The sequence below is a fragment of the Pseudophryne corroboree genome, chromosome 2 (assembly GCF_028390025.1).
Source record: "Pseudophryne corroboree isolate aPseCor3 chromosome 2, aPseCor3.hap2, whole genome shotgun sequence".
Classification (NCBI taxonomy): Eukaryota; Metazoa; Chordata; class Amphibia; order Anura; family Myobatrachidae; genus Pseudophryne; species Pseudophryne corroboree.
Window position 1 is genome coordinate 167730828 of NC_086445.1, and position 24080 is coordinate 167754907.

A 24080-nucleotide genomic window follows, 5' to 3' on the forward strand; every position below is an offset into this window, starting at 1 on the left:
AGACACGCCCCAGCCAGGAGATTTCATGTAGAGACCACTCTTTAATCAATTTGTCGAAGGCGCTAAATAAAGGTGTGTAGTTACAATCATAAAGGTCTTTATCAAGTGAAAGATGTATACCTAAATATTTAATAGATTTCACCTGCCAAGCATATCTGTATCTATCCTTAAGTAAGGCCAGGATATGTGGCTGGATATGAAGCGGTAGAGCTTCCGTTTTGGAAGTATTCAATTTATAGAATGACAATCTGGAGTACCTATCTAATATGGCATGGAGTCCGATAAGGGAGGATTCGGGGTTTGTCAAGCATACTAGAATATCATCTGCGAAGAGGTTGACTTTATGACTCAGTCCCCCTATCTCGGGTCCCGAGACTTCTGTGTCAGTCCTAATAGTCTCAGCCAGGGGTTCAATAGCCAGAGCGAAAATCAGGGGAGACAAAGGACACCCCTGTCTTGTGCCATTTAGAATTTCGAAATCCCTGGACAGACACCCATTGACATACACCTTGGCGGAGGGGGCAGAATATAATGCAAAGATGGAATCTAGAAACCTACCCTGGAATCCAAACTTACTCAGAACTGATCTTAGATACCCCCAGTGTAGCCTATCAAACGCCTTCTCAGCGTCTAACGATAGGACGAGGAGGGGCGCTCTATTAACATTACAATACTCAATGACATTATAAACTCTCCGAGTGTTGTCCGGGGCCTGCCTGCCCGGGACGAAGCCAACCTGGTCAGCAGCTATAAGGGAAGGCAATAAGGGGCAAAGACGATTAGCGATTATCTTAGCAAAAAGCTTTAAGTCTGTATTCAACAGAGCTATCGGTCTGTAATTTTGAACGGATGAGGGAGATTTACCCGGCTTAGGGATAGCTACTATCCTCGCTTCAACCATCTCTTTCGGGAACCTCCCAGCCTCTGACGCCTCGTTAAAGACAGCCAATAACACTGGAGCCAAGTCTGCTTTATAGGTTTTGTAGAAATTAGATGGAAAACCGTCTGGGCCCGGTGCTTTATCTCGTGGGAGACCGTCAATAGCTGCCTCAATTTCAGACATAGTCCAGGGGGAGCCAAGGGACAGGCAGGTCTCGGAGTCCAGTGTCGGTAGGGATAGGTTTTTTAAAAAGGACTGGATTTCAGCTTCAATAGGTTGGGCGGTATCAGGGTCTGACTGTAAGTTGTAGAGTCGGGAGTAATACTCTGCGAAAGTATCTGCTATTCTATATGGGTCAGAGACTCTTGAACCCGTGGGAGAGTAGACAAAGTGGATTCTGGCCTTAGCCCGCCTACCTCTTAGTTTCCGTGCCAAGAGGCGCCCTGCCTTATTTCCAAATACATAGAATCTCTGATTCAATCGAGCGAGGTTGCGTTGTACTTCCCGTAGAGAAAAAGTGTTCACCCTTTCCCTTGCAGCCAGCAAAAGCTTAAAGGTAGTTCTATTATGTGGGTCAGCCTTATGTGCTATTTCTAGTTTTGCAACTTCGCTCTCGGCTTCAGCACGTTCAGCATTTTGAGAACGTTTCAGCCGTGAAGCGGCCTGAATGGCAGCCCCCCGCACTACAGTCTTACAAGAGCACCAATTATTAAAGACTGAGGTATCTTCGGGTGTGTTAGTTTCTAAATATATCCTTAAGGTTTTTTGAACGGCAAGTAAAGCTTCTTGATGGCATAACAAGAAGTTTCCTAGTCTCCAAGGGCCCGGAGACACTTTACGGGCCCTGAGCTTCCACACTACCTTCAGCGGAGAATGGTCAGACCATGTCATCGGTAGTATGTTAATTTTCATAATGGCCGGGAGTGACACTCTGTCAGTTAATACGAGATCAATCCTAAAGTATAAGGAGTGGACATGCGAATAAAAGGAGCAATCCCTAACCGTAGGGTGTTTAGTTCTCCACGCATCGTAGAGTTCGTACTCTCCTAGCAATTGGCGAAGCCCAGGGGTATTAATAGGGGAAGTTCTGGATTTAGCCAAGGGACTTCTGGTGGGGAGAGATCTATCAACGGAGGGGTCTACAACCAAGTTGAAGTCCCCCAGTAGCATGACTGCACCTTTAGCGTGCTTCTGTATCAGGGAGAACAGATTCCTACAGAAGGAGAGTTGACCAGAGTTGGGCGCATAGCAGGAGGCCAAGGTGACAACAGTATCTTCAAGCTTACTGATTAATACTAAATACCTTCCTTCGGGGTCTACAATTTGGGATTCTAAAGTGAATTGGCAGTCACGAGAGATTAGTATAGCCACTCCGGCTTTTTTTACGAGGGCTGTTGGCCATGTAGCAGGTAGGGAAGTGATTATCATAGAATCTAGGGGGGTCTAATTCCTAAAATGGGTTTCCTGGATAGCGACCACATTCGCCTTCATTTTATAGAAGGAAGATAAGGCCAGTCTACGCTTCTGTGGGGAATTCAATCCCTTAACGTTCAATGATACCAAGTTAACCATAATAAACTAACCAGGAGGCGGAGCATCCTCTGAAACCAAGAAATGTGATTAAAAGGTACAATTCCCTGAACACATTTGAAAGAAGAAAAAAGACATGGGGGAGGACGAGACACAAAAGGAGACACACTGAGGAGGACAAAGAGAGAAAAGAGAAAAATATAGTACACAAAACAAGGAAAGTCGACTCCGTGTAGAGACGAAGCCATAGTAAGGCGCCAAAACATACAGCGCCTCACCAAACAAAGTTGGGAGGTTAGTGGCCAACCTCCCCGCAATCAAATAATCAAATATTTGTAAACTGTATATTCAATCGCACATGGCATATAAACGGAATGTCATTAAGAATGGTATGATAGGTTAATTTGTAATGAGTCACAGGCTCCCGGAACCGGCACAGAGCAATACTGTAAGTACAGCAATAAAAGGGCTCAGAGAAGAGCATACAGACCAGTCTAGGAGCCCGTGAAACCACCACAACCTTTAAGGAGAAACAAAAAAAACCCTGCCGTACATTAGTCTAGGGGGTGTAAAACATGTAATAACCAGGCATGTAACTTGTAATAAGCCCTGAAATTAGTACAATCGTATGGAAACAACGCTAGTCCTATAAATGGACATTCATGGCAGGGAAAACACCGCAGTGAGAAGGGCCTACTTCCCAACCGTCGACCAGTCCGGCTGAAGTCGGCGGTCAGGAGAGCCGGACCCCTGATCTCCAGCTATATTCCATTTGTGAAGAAGTCTCATACCGTCCTCGACCGAAGACACCACTATCGTGGAGCCTTCCCTAGAAATCAGTAGACGCGTAGGGAAACCCCATCTATATACGATTCCAGCTTTCCTAAGGGCCGCGGTGACAGGCTGAAAGGAACGTCTCCTGGTGAGGGTGTAGTGTGATAAGTCTCCGAAAAGTTGAAGCTGGCCCAGAGCTCTCGCCGTTTCTGAGGTAGGTCTAGCCGCTTTAAGCAGGGATTCCTTAATATGAAAGAAATGGACTCTCATTAAAACATCTCTCGACGCCCCTTCGGGAGCACTGCGGGCCTTCGGGACCCTATGGATACGGTCCAATATCAAGTCCGCAGATGTAGCGGAGGGTAGCAGCTTCTTGAATATTTCGATTGTATAGTCATGCAGGCTGCTATTAGATACGGATTCCGGTACCCCTCTGAGCTTGAGATTATTTCTGCGTGAGCGGTCCTCCAAGTCCGCTACTTTGTCCCGCAGAGCCGCCACTTCCCCTTCAAGAGTATCATGGGAATCGATAAGAGTATTATGAGAGCCTGCTACCTCCCCCATCTTAGTTTCCAAGTGTCGGGTCCTCTCGCCCAAATCCTCAACGGAACGCTGGCAAGATTGCAACATAGTACGAAATTCAGACGCCACCTCATCTTTAAACTGGTGTAACAATAGCTTCATGGCGCCCACCATTAAGGCTTCGCTGTCCTCCAGGCGAGGAGAGGGGGGGGGAATCCTGGGATGAAGATAGAGCCATCAGGGGCGATGAAGTTGTGGGCGGGGGATCCGACCCGGGGGTAGAAGACCCAGGCCCCTGAGACTTATTTCGATAGGGGGAAGGCTTGAAAAAGGCAACTTGAGAGATTGATTTGGAGACTTTATTCTTTCTTGGAGCCATCATGTATTACTTTGAGGGAATGGGAGAATCCCAGTAGAAAGGAGAATTCCGTCTAAGGCCTAGGACTGCAGATATCTTCTTACGTCATGTGCGTGATTACATCAGCTAAAATGATTGCGGGGGGTGACGATGAGGATTCATTGAAGAGGTGTCTACATCCTATATGTGCCGTAGCATGCACCGCTACAGGGAGCCAACGTTGCCACTTTCTTACCAGATAGTGCCCCTGTGTATCAGGTGAGGTAGATGCTGTATATGGACTTCCAGCAAGGGGCTCTGACGCACGGTGTAGTGGGTGAGGACTAGGCAATGCTTATGGAATGCTGGATAGGTGTAAAAAGGTACGAGGTGTTGAATGCACCATATAAGCCAGCACCCAGCATATATACAGAACAAAGTACCTCAGGCTGTGATTGTACAGGACTGGTGGGGATCAGCAGGATCTCTATAGTGAGTGCTGACCTTGCCCCCTCCAAGATGGCCGCCGCTCTCCAGCTCAAACGGGCCTCACCTCCTTCCACCGCTGCCCGTGGTCCGTCAGCCTGAATGGGGACTCTATACCGCCTCCTCAGCCCTCGGCCAGGCGCCGATGGCGGGATGTCTGCCGCTAACGGGGGTCGTCCGTGTAATCTCAGCTCCCGCAGTTCCTCGCCCGCCTCTCCCAAGATGGCCGCCACCACCGGGTCCTCCCGAGCAGGGCCGCGGCACTTCTCGGTGGCTAGCCCGTAGTTCCTGGGGCTCGTTTTCGCCGCCGCTTCTACCGGTAAGGCTTCCCAGGCGGGGGGTATATCGTTGTTGCCGGCTGTGTGGCGGCACGTAGCGCCCAGAGCGCACTGTAGCCCGGTCGGCTGACACTCAAATTTAGGTCCCGGCTTCACCCCGGGTGGAGGCCGCAACCCGCAAGTGCAGGAGTAACCTACACTCCGGCTTCGCAGCTCACCACCTTACGCTGTGGGGGTCTTGTGGGTGCACTGGGGGCAAATTAGAGGGCAGGTAGGCACCTAGAAAGCTGAAGTTAGTAGCTTCTTAGCAGGAGCTCAGGCACCGTGCATCTACTCCTAAGTCCCGCTAGGCCACGCCCCCTAAAACTTAACTTTTAATGAACATAGTAAAATATAGTGACTCAAATATGAACAAAAAACATAAATATGAATATTAGTGCATGTTAATGATGCTACTATTATAAGAATATATAAGTGGAACGCCTTGGTGAAAATAATTTGTTGTTAATGCGTCAAACTGGGAGAAACCTGTCTATAATATGAAACAGGTTGTATTTTTAATCCCAGCGGGATAATGACTCGGTTTAGCTTCTCCGTATTGTAAATGCTCCAAGGAGGGAGAGATATCATATAGCAGGTAAAAATGTTGCCTATATAGGTCCTTAAGCACCTGCTGCTCTATGTTTGGGCAGTGGTGTTGCCAAAAGGCATTTACTTCAATAATTGTTGTATAATTAGACTTTTTGCGACAGGCAAAAAACTGAAAATACGAGATTGCTGGTTTAATATAAGTATGCATTTAAAGATGAAAATGTAGCATATTCAGCAATCGCAGAGTGAGATATTTAAATTCAAAGCGGATAGAAAGAAGAAATGGATAGAATCAAAGGAGAAGGGGTGTCTTACTTCTGCTGTTCAGCTGGGTTGTTTACTGCACCTGGTGTTCACTGTTGGTCCCCCATACAATTACTGACCAGGCCTGCCACAGTTTAGCTTCCAAGATCGGACGAGATCAGGCGTATTCTGTGGAGTATGGCCGTAATCTGCTGAATGAGAGAGTATGACTACCAAAGTGCTTCTGCTGTCCAGATTAGTGGATGAGAGAGCATTGAAAATATACAGGGTATAATTATCTATGTAAATAGACGAGATGTAAGCTGTGTCTTGAACACATGTGTATGGTAATGTTTGGCTAGTATTGTCGCTAGAAAAAACTTCAATCTCTATTGTGTAAACAGAGTTTGTAACCCATGCTATTATGTTTCCAATAATGAGTCAGCCAGTCAGAAAGAAGAAAAAATCTTAAAAGTTGGTGCTATTCAAAATTTGAAACAGAGTTAGTTTAATCCTTATGGAGACTGATAAGCTAATCACATAACCCTGTCGAGCTAATACCCATCAGATATCAAATTCTTTATCAAGCAAGTTTTTTGCGTGCTTCACAGAACCATATTTTAGCTGATAAGTTAGTACATTTATTTCTGTTGCAAAAAGGTATCAGAAAAGATTCATAATTTACAGTCCATGGTAAGGAAAAGCTATAATTTTACGGTTATTGCATAATAGTTATGAGCTAATACCCATCAGATGTCGAATTACTTAACTAGCAAGTTTTTTGTGTGCTTACAAAAACCATCATTACCTGATAAAAATAATGCATTTATCTTTGTTACAAAAGGAGGTATCAGAGGAGACCAGTGAGCAAGCCTATATATTGGTGAAACGGGCCGTTTGGTTAGTGGGACCCAGTGGGACTGCGCAGCCCACTCCCACACAAGGGACACATCGGTTTAGTAAGCGCCCATTTGGGCCATATGTTTTATATCTATTCTGCTATTTTTCTCTTATTGATATAACTACCTCCTTTACTAAATGCTCGATATCTGTAACAATATGTAATACCAGTGTAGCAATTATGCAATAACAGTATAATGATAGCTTTTTCTTATTATGGACTTTAAACCATCAATCTCCTCTGATACCTCCTTTTGTAATAAAGATAAATGCATTAATTTTATCAGGTAATGATGGTTTTTGTAAGCACACAAAAAACTTGCTAGTTAAGTAATTCGACATCTGATGGCTGATGGGTATTAGCTCATAACTATTATGCAATAACCGTAAAATGATAGCTTTTCCTTACCATGGACTGTAAATTATGAAACTTTTCTGATACCTTTTTGCAACAGAAATAAATGTACTAACTTATCAGCTAAAATATGGTTCTGTGAAGCACGCAAAAAACTTGCTTGATAAAGAATTTGATATCTGATGGGTATTAGCTCGACAGGGTTATGTGATTAGCTTATCAGTCTCCATAAGGATTAAACTAACTCTGTTTCAAATTTTGAATAGCACCAACTTTTAAGATTTTTTCTTCTTTCTGACTGGCTGACTCATTATTGGAAACATAATAGCATGGGTTACAAACTCTGTTTACACCATAGAGATTGAAGTTTTTTCTAGCGACAATACTAGCCAAACATTACCATACACATGTGTTCAAGACACAGCTTACATCTCGTCTATTTACATAGATAATTATACTCTGTATATTTTCAATGCTCTCTCATCCACTAATCTGGACAGCAGAAGCACTTTGGTAGTCATACTCTCTCATTCAGCAGATTACGGCCATACTCCACAGAATACGCCTGATCTCGTCCGATCTTGGAAGCTAAACTGTGGCAGGCCTGGTCAGTAATTGTATGGGGGACCAACAGTGAACACCAGGTGCAGTAAACAACCCAGCTGAACAGCAGAAGTAAGACACCCCTTCTCCTTTGATTCTATCCATTTCTTCTTTCTATCCGCTTTGAATTTAAATATCTCACTCTGCGATTGCTGAATATGCTACATTTTCATCTTTAAATACATACTTATATTAAACCAGCAATCTCGTATTTTCAGTTTTTTGCCTGTCGCAAAAAGTCTAATTATACAACAATTATTGAAGTAAATGCCTTTTGGTAACACCACTGCCCAAACATAGAGCAGCAGGTGCTTAAGGACCTATATAGGCAACATTTTTACCTGCTATATGATATCTCTCCCTCCTTGGAGCATTTACAATACGGAGAAGCTAAACCGAGTCATTATCCCGCTGGGATTAAAAATACAACCTGTTTCATATTATAGACAGGTTTCTCCCAGTTTGACGCATTAACAACAAATTATTTTCACCAAGGCGTTCCACTTATATATTCTTATAATAGTAGCATCATTAACATGCACTAATATTCATATTTATGTTTTTTGTTCATATTTGAGTCACTATATTTTACTATGTTCATTAAAAGTTAAGTTTTAGTGTCGAATTTATGATAAAGAGTGCCCCAACACAGAGTCCTTCTCCTCTTTTGTTTTGTTGCCTAAACCTACTGACTCTGGGAGCACCACCGACGTGTAATTAGTTCAGTACACCTAGTGTACATTGTTAGCCTTAAGTCGGTCACAGGCTTAGATCTATTATTGGTCAATGTCTGAAAAAATAACCTGTTGCGGAACTATCTTCAGTAGATAAACCATCTAGGAGTCGCACTGCAGTGTCAGGCAGGATGGCCCTTCAAAAAAATTGTCCCCAAACAGCACATGATGCAAAGAAAAAAAGGGGCGCACCAAGGTCGTTGTGTGACTAAGCTAAGCGACACAAGTGGCCGACACAAACACCTGGCCCATCTAGGAGTGGCACTTCAGTGTCAGGCAGGATGGCACTTCAAAAAAATAGTCCCCAAACAGCACATGATGCAAAGAAAAAAAGAGGCGCACCAAGGTCGCTGTGTGACTAAGCTAAGTGACACAAGTGGCCGACACAAACACCTGGCCCATCTAGGAGTGGCACTGCAGTGTCAGGCAGGATGGCACTTCAAAAAAATTGTCCCCAAACAGCACATGATGCAAAGAAAAAAAGGGGCGCACCAAGGTCGTTGTGTGACTAAGCTAAGCGACACAAGTGGCCGACACAAACACCTGGCCCATCTAGGAGTGGCACTTCAGTGTCAGGCAGGATGGCACTTCAAAAAAATAGTCCCCAAACAGCACATGATGCAAAGAAAAAAAGAGGCGCACCAAGGTCGCTGTGTGACTAAGCTAAGTGACACAAGTGGCCGACACAAACACCTGGCCCATCTAGGAGTGGCACTGCAGTGTCAGGCAGGATGGCACTTCAAAAAAATAGCCCCCAAACAGCACATGATGCAAAGAAAAATGAAAGAAAAAAGAGGTGCAAGATGGAATTGTCCTTGGGCCCTCCCACCCACCCTTATGTTGTATAAACAGGACATGCACACTTTAACGAACCCATCATTTCAGTGACAGGGTCTGCCACACGACTGTGACTGAAATGACTGGTTGGTTTGGGCCCCCACCAAAAAAGAAGCAATCAATCTCTCCTTGCACAAACTGGCTCTACAGAGGCAAGATGTCCACCTCATCATCATCCTCCGATTCCTCACCCCTTTCACTGTGTACATCCCCCTCCTCACAGATTATTAATTCGTCCCCACTGGAATCTACCATCTCAGGTCCCCGTGTACTTTCTGGAGGCAATTGCTGCTGGTGAATGTCTCCACGGAGGAATTGATTATAATTAATTTTAATGAACATCATCTTCTCCACATTTTCTGGAAGTAACCTCGTACGCCGATTGCTGACAAGGTGAGCGGCTGCATTCGGAGTACACACTGGAGGGAGGGCAACTTAGGTAGAATAAAGCCAGTTTGTGCAAGGGCCTCCAAATTGTCTCTTTTTCCTGCCAGTATACGTACAGACTCTCTGACGTGCCTACTTGGATGCGGTCACTCATATAATCCTCCACCATTCTTTCAATGGTGACAGAATCATATGCAGTGACAGTAGACGACATGTCAGTAATCGTTGGCAGGTCCTTCAGTCCGGACCAGATGTCAGCACTCGCTCCAGACTGCCCTGCATCACCGCCAGCGGGTGGGCTCGGAATTCTTAGCCTTTTCCTCGCACCCCCAGTTGCGGGAGAATGTGAAGGAGGAGATGGTGAAGGGTCACGTTCCGCTTGACTTGACAATTTTCTCACCAGCAGGTCTTTGAACCTCTGCAGACTTGTGTCTGCCGGAAAGAGAGATACAACGTAGGTTTTAAATCTAGGATCGAGCACGGTGGCCAAAATGTAGTGCTCTGATTTCAACAGATTGACCACCCGTGAATCCTGGTTAAGCGAATTAAGGGCTCCATCCACAAGTCCCACATGCCTAGCGGAATCGCTCTGTTTTAGCTCCTCCTTCAATGTCTCCAGCTTCTTCTGCAAAAGCCTGATGAGGGGAATGACCTGACTCATGCTGGCAGTGTCTGAACTGACTTCACGTGTGGCAAGTTCAAAGGGTTGCAGAACCTTGCACAACGTTGAAATCATTCTCCACTGCGCTTGAGTCAGGTGCATTCCACCTCCTTTGCCTATATCGTGGCCAGATGTATAGGCTTGAATGGCCTTTTGCTGCTCCTCCATCCTCTGAAGCATATAGAGGGTTGAATTCCACCTCGTTACCACCTCTTGCTTCAGATGATGGCAGGGCAGGTTCAGGAATGTTTGGTGGTGCTCCAGTCTTCTGTACGCGGTGCCTGAATGCCGAAAGTGGCCCGCAATTCTTCGGGCCACCGACAGCATCTCTTGCACGCCCCTGTCGTTTTTTAAATAATTCTGCACCACCAAATTCAAGGTATGTGCAAAACATGAGACGTGCTGGAATTTGCCCAGATGTAATGCACGCACAATATTGCTGGCGTTGTCCGATGTCACAAATCCCCAGGAGAGTCCAATTGGGGTAAGCCATTCTGCGATGATCTTCCTCAGTTGCCGTAAGAGGTTTTCAGCTGTGTGCCTATTCTGGAAAGCGGTGATACAAAGCGTAGCCTGCCTAGGAACGAGTTGGCGTTTGCGAGATGCTGCTACTGGTGCCGCCGCTGCTGTTCTACCCAGTGGGCTGTCACAGTCATATAGTCCCGAGTCTGCCCTGCTCCACTTGTCCACATGTCCGTGGTTAAGTGGACATTGGGTACAACTGCATTTTTTAGGACACTGGTGAGTCTTTTTCTGAGGTCTGTGTACATTTTCGGTATCGCCTGCCTAGAGAAATGGAACCTAGATGGTATTTGGTACCGGGGACACAGTACCTCAATCAAGTCTATAGTTGGCTCTGAATTAACGATGGATACCGGAACCACGTTTCTCACCGCCCAGGCTGCCAAGGCCTGAGTTATCCGCTTTGCAGCAGGATGACTGCTGTGATATTTCATCTTCCTCGCAAAGGACTGTTGGACAGTCAATTGCTTACTGGAAGTAGTACAAGTGGTCTTCCGACTTCCCCTCTGGGATGACGATCGACTCCCAGCAGCAACAACAGCAGCGCCAGCAGCAGTAGGCGTTACACTCAAGGATGCATCAGAGGAATCCCAGGCAGGAGAGGACTCATCAGACTTGCCAGTGACATGGCCTGCAGGATTATTGGCTTTCCTGGGTAAGGAGGAAATTGACACTGAGGGAGTTGGTGGTGTGGTTTGCAGGAGCTTGGTTACAAGAGGAAGGGATTTAGTGGTCAGTGGACTGCTTCCGCTGTCACCCAAAGTTTTTGAACTTGTCACTGACTTATGATGAATGCGCTGCAGGTGACGTATAAGGGAGGATGTTCCGAGGTGGTTAACGTCCTTACCCCTACTTATTACAGCTTGACAAAGGCAACACATGGCTTGACAGCTGTTGTCCGCATTTGTGTTGAAATAATTCCACACCGAAGAGCTGATTTTTTTTGTATTTTGACCAGGCATGTCTATGGCCATATTCCTCCCACGGACAACAGGTGTCTCCCCGGGTGCCTGACTTAAACAAACCACCTCACCATCAGAATCCTCCTTGTCAATTTCCTCCCCAGCGCCAGCAACACCCATATCCTCATCCTGCAGAAATGGAAAAAAGACCGTAAACACTGCGCTTAATAAGCAGCCTGAATTCAGGTGGTAAAAAGTGTCACCAACACTCCAAGACATAAACCAAAAGAAATAATTACCACACCATATCACAGGCGCTTCTCGTATAATGTTCGTAGGGTTGCTACACTCCCCAGATTGAGGAGTGGATGTGACCTTACAAAACAACATAAAACATAAACATAGTGTGATATTGTCAACACAATTCTGGAATAAAATTCTGCTATTATAGTAAAATCGGCCTCGTACCCCAAAGAGTGGTCTACTAATATGGACGTCTGGAGATTGTGCCTGGGGACGCTCAGTTTACAATAACACATGCTTGTTTGTCTACTTCCAACTGTAGACCATTCTGTTCGGTGAGAGTCCACCTGTCTACCCACTTTTTGTTTTAAATGTACAATAAAATGTTTTTATGGTAATACACTATTCAGCCATCCTTTATCCACATATTCCATTGGTGAATGAACGAGGGAAAAGGGGCTCACAACCATAAGAACCGCATTGTGAACGGAGATAGTACATCTGATCGGTGATCCGCTCCATTTCTAAATGCTGATTGTCTACTATTAGTAGACCACTCTTTGGGGTACGAGGCCGATTTTACTATAATAGCAGAATTTTATTCCAGAATTGTGTTGACAATATCACACTATGTTTATGTTTTATGTTGTTTTGTAAGGTCACATCCACTCCTCAATCTGGGGAGTGTAGCAACCCTACGAACATTATACGAGAAGCGCCTGTCATATCCTCATCCTGGTGTACTTCAACAGTGACATCTTCAATTTGACTATCAGGAACTGGACTGCGGGTGCTCCTTCCAGCACTTGCAGGGGGCGTGCAAATGGTGGAAGGCGCAAGCTCTTCCCGTCCAGTGTTGGGAAGGTCAGGCATCGCAACCGACACAATTGGACTCTACTTGGGGATTTGTGATTTCGAAGAACGCACAGTTCTTTGCTGTGCTTTTGCCAGCTTACCGTATTTTTCGGACCATAAGACGCACTTTTTCTCCCCAAAAATGTGGGGGAAAAAGTATGTGCGTCTTATGGAGCGAATAAGACGTTTGCGGATAGTGGCGGCGGCCGGCGGGTAGCGGAGGCTGGCGGGTAGCGGCGGGTCCTGGATGCTACTGCTGCGCCGTCATCAGCAGAGCGGCCACAACTCAGCAGCAGAGCCAGCGTCCTGTAACTCCCCTGCTCCCCCATACCTCCTCCCTCCTCAGGAGAGCAGGGAACCACTGGTACTGTCGGGTAGCGGCGGCCGGCGGGTAGCGGCGGGTCCTGGATGCTGCTGCTGCTGCTATGCCGTCATCATCAGAGCGCAGAGCGGCCACATCTCAGCAGCAGAGCCGGCGTCATGTGACTCCCCCGCTCCCCCCCACCTCCTCCCTTCTCAGGAGACGCAGGGAACCACTGGTACTGTCGGTGTGTGTGTGTGTGTATGCTCGCTCTGATGTGTGTGTGTGTGTGTGTGTGTGTGTGTGTGTCTGTGTATGCTGGCTCTGACAGAAGGCTGCACTGTATATCTCTTAGAGGTCAGAATATTTTTTTCCCAGTTTTCCTACTCTAAAAACTAGGTGCGTCTTATGGTCAGGTGCGTCTTATGGTCCGAAAAATACGGTAAGTCTTTTCTTTTTTCTAGCGAGAGGATGAGTGCTTCCATCCTCATGTGAAGCTGAACCACTAGCCATGAACATAGGCCAGGGCCTCAGCTGTTCCTTCCCACTCTGTGTCGTAAATGGCATATTGGCAAGTTTACGCTTCTCCTCAGACGCTTTTAATTTTGATTTTTGGGTAATTTTACTGAACTTTTGTGTTTTGGATTTTACATGCTCTCTACTATGACATTGGGCATCGGCCTTGGCAGACGACGTTGATGGCATTTCATCGTCTCGGCCATGACTAGTGGCAGCAGCTTCAGCACGAGGTGGAAGTGGATCTTGATCTTTCCCTATTTTAACCTCCACATTTTTGTTCTCCATATTTTAATGTGTGGAATTATATGCCAGTATCAATAACAATGGCCTACTACTATATATACTGCGCACAACTAAAATGCACCACAGGTATAGAATGTAGATGGATAGTATACTTAATGGATGACGAGTGACAACACAGAGGTAGGTACAGCAGTGGCCTACCGTACTGCTATATATAGTATACTGGTGGACACTGTCAGCAAACTGCAAAACTAAAATGCACCACAGGTATAGAATGTAGATGGATAGTATACTTAATGGATGACGAGTGACGACACAGAGGTAGGTACAGCAGTGGCCTACCGTACTGCTATATATAGTATACTGGTGGACACTGTCAGCAAACTGCAAAACTAAAATGCACCACAGGTATAGAATGTAGATGGATAGTATACTTAATGGATGACGAGTGACGACACAGAGGTAGGTACAGCAGTGGCCTACCGTACTGCTATATATAGTATACTGGTGGACACTGTCAGCAAACTGCAAAACTAAAATGCACTACAGGTATAGAATGTAGATGGATAGTATACTTAATGGATGACGAGTGACGACACAGAGGTAGGTACAGCAGTGCACTCTGCACTGTACTCCTCCTATATAATATTAATTATACTGGTGGTCCCCAGTCCCCACAATAAAGCAGCACACTGAGCACAGATATGGAGTGTTTTTCAGGCAGACAAACGTATACTGGTGGTCACTGTCAGCAAAACTCTGCACTGCACTCCTGCTATAGCTGCTCCCCAGTCCCCACAATTAAGCAGTGTGAGCACTCAGCACAGATATATTATGCAGCACACTGAGCACAGATATGGTATGGAGCGTTTTTTTCAGGCAGAGAACGGATAAAAACTGGTGGTCACTTATCAGCAAAACTCTGCACTGTACTCCTAAGAGCTGCCCCCAATCCTCCCCACAATTAAGCAATAAACAACCAATCAACTTCTACAATAAACGGAGAGGACGCCAGCCACGTCCTCTCCCTATCATCTCCAATGCACGAGTGAAAATGGCGGCGATGCGCGGCTGCTTATATAGAATCCGAATCTCGCGAGAATCCGACAGCGGGATGATGACGTTCGGGCACGCTCGGGTTAGCCGAGCAAGGCGGGAAGGTTCTAACCTGCCTCGGACCCGTGTAAAAAAGGTGAAGTTCAGGGGGGTTCGGTTTCCGAGAAACCGAACCCGCTCATCACTAGTGAAAACCAAAGCATTCTATTCTGGAGCCCGTTCAGCGTCACTTACCAAGAAAATGTCTGCGGCAGTGCCACAGATTCTAAAGAAGAAAGCAGGAAAGGAAAATGTTCCTGTTGTCAAAGTAAGGAAAAATGCAAAGGCCAAATGCAAAGTTTTGGAGAACACAATTGGCAATGTAACCAATGAATATTTGGTGCAAGACATGAATGCTGCTGTAGAGAACAGTTTTCTGTGAAGAAACACACACAGTGACGGATGTGTCACGTATCATAGATGAGGACTTTCACCCTTTGGAGCTTCACGACACTACACCACCCATACAAGCATCGCAATCACCGACCCGTAGGAGGCTTGAATTTAAGGATCCCAACCCATGTGAATGCAGCTGCACAGGGCTGGTGAGAGACCTTCTGGGCAAGGTGACACCTTCAAGCGCAAATTGATGGACTGACAGGAAAACTGGATGGACTGACAGGAAAAATGGATGGACTGACGGGAGGTCTGAATGACATGATTGCTGGAGCCATGAAGGATGTCATCCGTCAATCAATGGAACAATGGCAAGCTGCTGGAGGACCACCTATTAAAGCATCACAGCCAGCACAATCTGAATTTGACTGCCCTGATGCATTTGATGCTGAAGAGGATTGTGATTTGAAAACGACACAACAGAACACATCTTTCCACTTTCCTGAATTGGAGATGACACCAGCTGCATCTGACCAATTGCCCAGCATGGACACAGAAACAGTTGCATCCCATCACTTGACTGTCATGGACACAACACCACTGCCATCTTACCGGTTGCCTGACAGAGACAATGCACCAGATACACCCCACCATCGGACTAACATAGAAACTCCACCACTGTCATCTTACTGGTTGCCTGACAGAGACAATGCACCATCCCGCTGCTCAAACAACATGGACTCTGCAACGGTTGCATCATCCCAGTTGTCCACTAGAGATGTGAACAATGTAACGTTACCTTCACCTGGAATACCACCAATGTGCAGCACACCTAAAAATTAGTGATGAGCGGGTTCGGTTCCTCGGAATCCGAACCCCCCCCAACTTCACCCTTTTTACACGTGTCCGAGGCAGACTCGGATCCTCCCGCCTTGCTCGGTTAACCCGAGCGCGCCCTAACGTCATCATCCCGCTGTTGGATTCTCGTGAGGTTCGGATTCTATATAAGCAGCCGCGCGTCGCCGCCATTTTCACTCGTGCATTGGAAATGTTAGGGACAGGACGTGGCTGGCGTCCTCTCTGTTTATTAATGTTGATGCAAATATTTGTGCTTATTGCTTAATTGTGGGGACTGGGGAGCAGCTGTATTATATAGGAGGAGTACAGTGCAGAGTTTTGCTGATCAGTGACCACCAGTTGTATACGTTCTCTGCCTGAAAAACGCTCCATATCTGTGCTCAGTGTGCTGCATATATCTGTGCTCACACTGCTTTATTGTGGGGACTGGGGACCAGCAGTATTATATAGGAGGAGTACAGTGAAGAGTTTTGCTGACCAGTGACCACCAGTATTATACGTTGTCTGCCTGAAAAACGCTCCATATCTGTGCTCAGTGTGCTGCATATATCTGTACTCACACTGCTTTATTGTGGGGACTGGGGACCAGCAGTATTATATAGGAGGAGTACAGTGCAGAGTTTTGCTGACAGTGACCACCAGTATATATAGCAGTATGGTACGGAAGGCCACTGCTCTACCTACCTCTGTGTCGTCAAGTATACTATCCATCTAGATTCTATACCTGTGGTGCATTTTAGTTTTGCAGTTTGCTGACAGTGACCACCAGTATATATAGCAGTACGGTACGGAAGGCCACTGCTCTACCTACCTCTGTGTCGTCAAGTATACTATCCATCTAGATTCTATACCTGTGGTGCATTTTAGTTTTGCAGTTTGCTGACAGTGACCACCAGTATATATAGCAGTACGGTACGGAAGGCCACTGCTCTACCTACCTCTGTGTCGTCAAGTATACTATCCATCTAGATTCTATACCTGTGGTGCATTTTAGTTTTGCAGTTTGCTGACAGTGACCACGAGTATATATAGCAGTACTGTACGGAAGGCCACTGCTCTACCTACCTCTGTGTCTTCAAGTATACTATCCATCCATACCTGTGGTGCATTTCAGTTGTGCGCAGTATATATAGTAGTAGGCCATTGCTATTGATACTGGCATATAATTCCACACATTAAAAAATGGAGAACAAAAATGTGGAGGTTAAAATAGGGAAAGATCAAGATCCACTTCCACCTCGTGCTGAAGCTGCTGCCACTAGTCATGGCCGAGACGATGAAATGCCATCAACGTCGTCTGCCAAGGCCGATGCCCAATGTCATAGTAGAGAGCATGTACAATCCAAAAAACAAAAGTTCAGTTAAATGACCCAAAAATTAAAATTAAAAGCGTCTGATGAGAAGCGTAAACTTGCCAATATGCCATTTACGACACGGAGTGGCAAGGAACGACTGAGGCCTTGGCCTATGTTCATGGCTAGTGGTTCAGATTCACATGAGGATGGAAGCACTCATCCTCTCGCTAGAAAACTGCAGTGCCACTCCTAGATGTTCTGGTGTTTGTGTCGGCCACTTGGGTCGCTTAGCTTAGTCACACAGCTACCTCATTGCACCTCTTTTTATCTTTGCATCATGTGCTGTTTGGGGACTATTTTTTAAATCTGCCATCCTGTCTGACACTGCAGTGCCACTCCTAGATGGGCCAGGTGTTTGTGTCGGCCACTTGGGTCGCTTAGCTTAGTCACACAGCTACCTCATTGCACCTCTTTTTTTCTTTGCATCATGTTCTGTTTGGGGACTATTTTTTAAATTGCCATCCTGTCTGACACTGCAGTGCCACTCCTAAATGGGCCAGGTGTTTGTGTCGGCCACTTGGGTCGCTTAGCTTAGTCACACAGCGACTTTGGTGCACCTCTTTTTTTCTTTGCATCATGTGCTATTTGGGGACTATTTTTTTAAGTGCCATCCTGTCTGACACTGCAGTGCCACTCCTAGATGGGCCAGGTGTTTGTGTCGGCCACTTGTGTCGCTTAGCTTAGTCACACAGCGACCTTGGTGCGCCTTTTTTTTTCTTTGCATCATGTGCTGTTTGGGGACAATTTTTTTGAAGTGCCATCCTGTCAGACACTGCAGTGCCACTCCTAGATGGGCCAGGTGTTTGTGTCGGCCACTTGTGTCGCTTAGCTTAGTCACACAGCGACCTTGGTGCGCCCTCTTTTTTTTCTTTGCATCGTGTGCTGTTTGGGGATAATTTTTTTTAAGTGCCATCCTGTCTGACACTGCAGTGCCACTCCTAGATGGGCCAGGTGTTTGTGTCGGCCACTTGTGTCGCTTAGCTTAGTCACACAGCGACCTTGGTGCGCCTCTTTTTTTCTTTGCATCATGTGCTGTTTGGGGACTATTTTTTTGAAGTGCCATCCTGTCTGACACTGCAGTGCCACTCCTAGATGGGAGGAGAAATAGGTACTGGCGCCGGCTGAGATCGAATGTGAGATAAATAACTCAATTAGTAAAGTTTAAAAAATTATTATTATATTTAATAAACATTCATCAAATAGAGGGTATCTCACCCCTCAAAAGGTAAAACACAAGCAATTGCTGTACAAGATAAAAAGCGCTTTGTAGGATCCCACTATGTTAGCTCTTTTAAAAATGATGTCCACAATTCCTGGCTAGGAGACTATTCCACATTTGCCCACAAGTTCAGTTAGGTATAAGATAATTTACCAGACTGGATTCCAGATAAGTCCCCTAGGTCTCTTTAGCAGTTGAGAACCAAATGGCAGTGAGGGGATGAGTCCAAGTCAAACAAGGAACTTGTGTCGGAATTTCATCCTAGTGGAAGCTTGATAGGTCCAAAATTTGCCAGGAGGTGGATTGGAGTGCTGGTATTTGTGGTCCTACAGGCTGAAGCCATCCAGCGACCTCGGTGCAAATTTTAGGACTAAAAATAATATTGTGAGGTGTTCAGAATAGACTGAAAATGAGTGTAAATTATGGTTATTGAGGTTAATAATACTATGGGATCAAAATGACCCCCAAATTCTATGATTTAAGCTGTTTTTTAGGGTTTTTTGTAAAAAAAACACCTGAATCCAAAACACATCCGAATCCGACAAAAACATTTCAGGGAGGTTTTGGCAAAACGAGTCCGAATTCAAAACACGGCCGCGGAACCGAATCCAAAACCAAAACACAAAACCCGAAAAATTTCCGGTGCACATCACTACTAAAAATGTGCGCGTGCATGGAACCTCCTTGCCCGATATGCCATTGAGTGTAATAACCGCTGACGGTGACTACACTCTGTATGAAGCAGGCCATCGAGAGATGCATCGTTATGCACAACTTGTTTTCCAAGAACATGTTGCATTTGAACTGTACTTGAATTGGAGCAATAAGGTCAACTTTGATGGGCAACGAGGAAAATTTGCAATCCCCGACAATTTGCACAAGGACATACTGTCACGGTGCTATGCCCGATTCAAGATGGGACATGTTGACTTTGTAAAGCTGAAGGACACTTTAAATGGATTGCTACGGATGCCCAGAATAAAACCATGGAGAGGCATACTGTAACAGCACAGCAACTGGTGACTTCAAACTGTGGCATCTATTGGACACGACCTTCAATGTGAAGAAGGGTGACGAGAGAATACGGTCATTCACTCATCAATAAAAAAGGTGCGTTACAGTACTTTACTTACAGTACATTATTGTGCTGTGGTGGTTACTGCAATGTGCTTACTGCTTGAACATTATTTGACAGTATTGTACAGTACAGTGAGTGTTTCTTACAGTTCTGTACAGTATTGACGTTTCTCTCTCTTGCTCTCCCACTCTCCTGCTCCTGTATGGGACTTTGTAGTGATAACAGAGGTGGGGGGGGGGGGGGGGGGGGGAGTTTCAAGGCTCGTTACTGTTGCATTATACAGTGCACTGTACATTGCTATACTACATTGTACACTGTAGACTCTCTCCCCCTGCCCCTTCTCTTTCAGGGACTTTGAAGGTTTTGCTATGGGGCCCTCAAAGTTCTACTTTTGCCCCTGCCTGACAGTACTCAATTCCAGACATCTACAGTATACTGTACTGTAGGCTGTATCTGAAACATCAGATTTAGAGAAACAGAAACACTTTGTTAGGCATTGCTGTGACATGTTGCGAACATGCGAATCCTACTACTGTACTAACGATATTTTTATTATCTTCTTCCCACCATGCACTGAACTACTGAGAAAAAGGAGGAAGAACTGCGTCGAAGAAGGTAAGCTTGTGATACTTACTGTGTACAGGTTAACAGTCTTTGGAAACTCTGTCCCTGATATTGTCTCTCCCCCTGAAACTGTATCTCTCTCCCACCCCACTCCTCTCTCTCTCTCCCCCCTCTCATCTTTCTCTATGACACCATCTCCAGGGCCGAAACTAGGGGGGGGGGGCTAGGGGGGCATGTGACCTAGGCGCAGGATTTAGAGGGGCGCTGAGAGACCCGGCGGGTACAGTCAAAGGAAGCAGCTGCGATGCAAGCGCAGCTCCGCTTGGTGCCTGTCAGTGAACTGTGAAGCAGAAGGACACAGGACACGGAGCTGTGCAGCTGTGAGAGGCGGACGCGGGGTGGAGCTGTTACACAGAAGCCGGGCTCTCCTTGGAGCACTGGTTGAAGCCGCGCCTCCCGAGTCCGCCTTTCACAGCCGCCACTCACCCTCGATGCTCCGCCTGCCAAAGCCGCTCAGGGACACTGTTCTATCCCTGCACGCTGTCCCAGCTATACGGCAGCGACCCTCCGCCCTCCAGTGACTAGAAGACAGTCCGGCTGGAGGAGAAGTGGCGGGACAGCAGAGTATCAGTGAGTGGACTGTATTCAATTTCTGCTGCACCCGCCTCCTCTGTAAGTGATCTGCTGTATGTGGTGGCTGGTCCCTGTTCCAGGACCAGCCACCCATGTGCTGCTGCAGACCAGGCCTGTCCCCGTCCCTCCACTGAGTCCATCATTCAACTGTGTCCAGGGCTCCACAGGACAAGGAAGTAAAGATCTTCCTCATGGTAGGCATGTATTGTAGTACAGAGGATAGTGTAGTAATAGTAATGTAGTGTTATTGTTGGTAATGCAGATGTAGTGTAGTGTAATGAAGTAATATATAGTACAGCATATAGGTATGTAGTGCAGTGTATAGGAGCATGTAATGTAGTGCAGCATATAGGGGTGGTGTAGTAGTGTAGTGCAGCATATAGGGGATAGTGTAGTAATGTAGTGCAGCATATAGGGGCATGTACGTAGTGTAGTGTATAGGAGCATGTAAAGTAGTGCAGTGTATAGGGGATACTGTAGTAATGTAGTGCAGCATATAGGGGCATGTACGTAGTGTAGTGTATAGGAGCATGTAATGTAGCGCAGTGTATAGGGGATAGTGTAGTTATGTAGTGCAGCATATAGGGGCATGTACATAGTGTAGTGCAATATAAAGGGCATTTAGTGTAATCATGTAGTGCAGTGATGTGGTGCAATGTGTGGGGACACACAGGGGCTATGTGACAGATGCTTAGGACATTTGGAGAACATGAGGCGCAATTTTGTTCAATGGTATTGATAAAGGTAACCCCAGGACAGGGCACCCCTCGCTGATCCAAGCTCAAGCACACACTCAATCGGTCAGCATCAGGTTCATTCATGGCTGCAGCCAGTTATCAGTTAAATAAAGTGAAGTAGGAAATAGCAGAAACAGAAGCAGATGCAGAAGCAGGTTTTATTTCCTGGAAACAGCACATTATAAAGGAATACATATTTGCATACAGTGTCGTAATTTCCTTACACAAAGCTTAATCCTATTGGTTAATAAAACTCCTATCTTATACGTAATATATTTGCCAACGCCTATATTATTTTATACTGTATGTGCTTTTAAATGGGTTAGTTAGGGGAATTTTGCTAAATGTGAGACATGCTATGTCTAGTTATGTTTTCACACCTCTCTTACCGCAAACTACTGGACACCTGTGAAGCCCATATGTCTAGCTGCTGACATTTACATTTTACTCAGAAAAGTAATAAAAATAGATCATAAGAAGGTTTCAATATAGTTCACTCAAAGTGCAACGCCTTGCAGTTCTTTCCTATATCAACTCTGATCTGATAAACAATTATAAACAGCTTAGCAATATGGAGTCTATGAACAAAGATGGTTTCCATCTTTATCAATTTCCCCTCTTTGTTTACAATTTTTACCTCTATTTTACCCTTCCTTTACCTGGCCATTGATTCTATAGGGACACCTACTTTCACATCAAGTGTGCCTTAAGGGCACTCGAGACATGGGCTAATCCATTCAACACCCCTATACTTATGCAGGATCAATGTTCCCTATTCTCTTATCCCTAACTTTTAAATTATTATAAGAGTTCATAAATTAGAGGTATCTTCTGAAGATGGAATCATCATAATGTCCATAGTCCTTGCTCAATAGTCCTTGAAAGTCTTTTTGACTCAATATTGTGACAGCAATGTTTCTTTAGATCACATCATCATAACAGCAGGGACAGCTTTTGAGTATCTTGTATGGCAGCTTTCACAGTAGTGTGATGTGGAGTTATATATTATAGCTCTTCCAATAAGTTTCATATAAATTGGTTGCGGTTTAGCAGTTTCAGCAATGCCTTAGGTAGAAAAACATTTTAGTGTCAGTATCCACATAATAAGCCTTAACATATGCAATTAATAGCAAAACAAGTTCCTTAGCAACAATAGATAATATTTCTGAAAAGCAATTGGTTGTATAGTGTTTATAAAACCAAGAAAAGAAATTATCTGGAAATACACTGGTCTAATTATGATTAGTAGCGAACTGATTTTTCAACTGTATTACTTCATTCATCTTTTCTTCAATAATATCTTTTGGGCTAGTATAATTTATTAAATAAGTTCAACATTTTACTTCATACATGGTCTGCAAAGTGACATACTAGCCTGCAGATACAGTAAACAATTGGTGATAACTGTTTATATTAGTCCTGTTTTACATTCAATGACCAGCATCTTTTATGCCTATTTGTCTTTACCTGGGTAATTGTTGACATCCTATGTGTATTCCCTTTTGTTCTGTTATTTTTGGCATAGTTACTGATTATTGCACTATCACTTAACTTCTCATATAAGTAAGGGTCAATTATTACTGTTAATATAAGAATAACCATGCTAACAAGAAGAACTGAGTAACACATTATACATCCCCCAGACCCTTATATGGCCTGGGGCCTCATAAATTGTATCTATATATTTTGATTATGTATCGTGATTGGATAATACTTCCTTTGTCACTTTCTTGCAATGAGATGCGTCTATTCACGAGTCTCTTCCACTCAACGTGACTGAAGTGGCGGTAGTCAACAGAACTTAAAACGGTCCTTTGAATCTGGGTTCAAGAGACTTTCTTTTTCTTAGTGACCACCCAATCACCTTGCTTTAGTTCATGTGAGTCTTGGGAACAGTTGGCATCTGGAATAGAATCAAAAACTTTGCCGTGCAATTTGGTTAGTTGCTGTTATATATGCATTACATAATAAGTTAAGTTACCATGTTCATGTTGCAGTTGCTGTGGAAAATAAAATACTGTCCTAGCAACAATACCGAACAAGTTTTCATATGGTATTAACCTATGCTTTCCACTTGAAGTATTTGTGAGAACAAAGCAATGGGTAAACCTTCTAGCCATGTTTTGCCTGTTTCTGTAACTTATTTTTATAGCTTTAGTTTTAAGGTAATAGATACGTTTTTCTACATGTTTACTACTTTGCCTATAGGGAGTGTAAAAGGCCTGAGTAACACCCAGATCTGACAGAATTTTGCCTAATACTTCTCCTGTGAACTGGGTACCTCTGTTGCTTTCAATAACTTAAGGTACTCCATATCTACATATTACTTCTTGCATTAACTTCTTTGCAACTGTTTTTGGCGTTTGCTGCTTTACAACGCCAAGACTTGACATAATTTGAAAATAGATCTTTGCACACAAGTACATTTTCATACCCAGAACATTTGGGCAACTGGATAAAGTCTATTTGTAATCTTTGAAAGGGGTAGCAAGTTTGTGGGGT

At 44.9% G+C, this 24080-nt stretch overlaps 2 pseudogenes; one reads left to right on the forward strand and one right to left on the reverse strand.

The window, feature by feature from the left end:
* Window positions 1-5732: 5732 nt before the first annotated feature.
* On the reverse strand, window positions 5733-5851 carry LOC135052218 (5S ribosomal RNA; annotated as a pseudogene).
* A 1582-nt stretch (window positions 5852-7433) lies between these two features.
* Window positions 7434-7552, forward strand: LOC135052219 (5S ribosomal RNA; annotated as a pseudogene).
* The last annotated feature ends 16528 nt before the right edge of the window (window positions 7553-24080 follow it).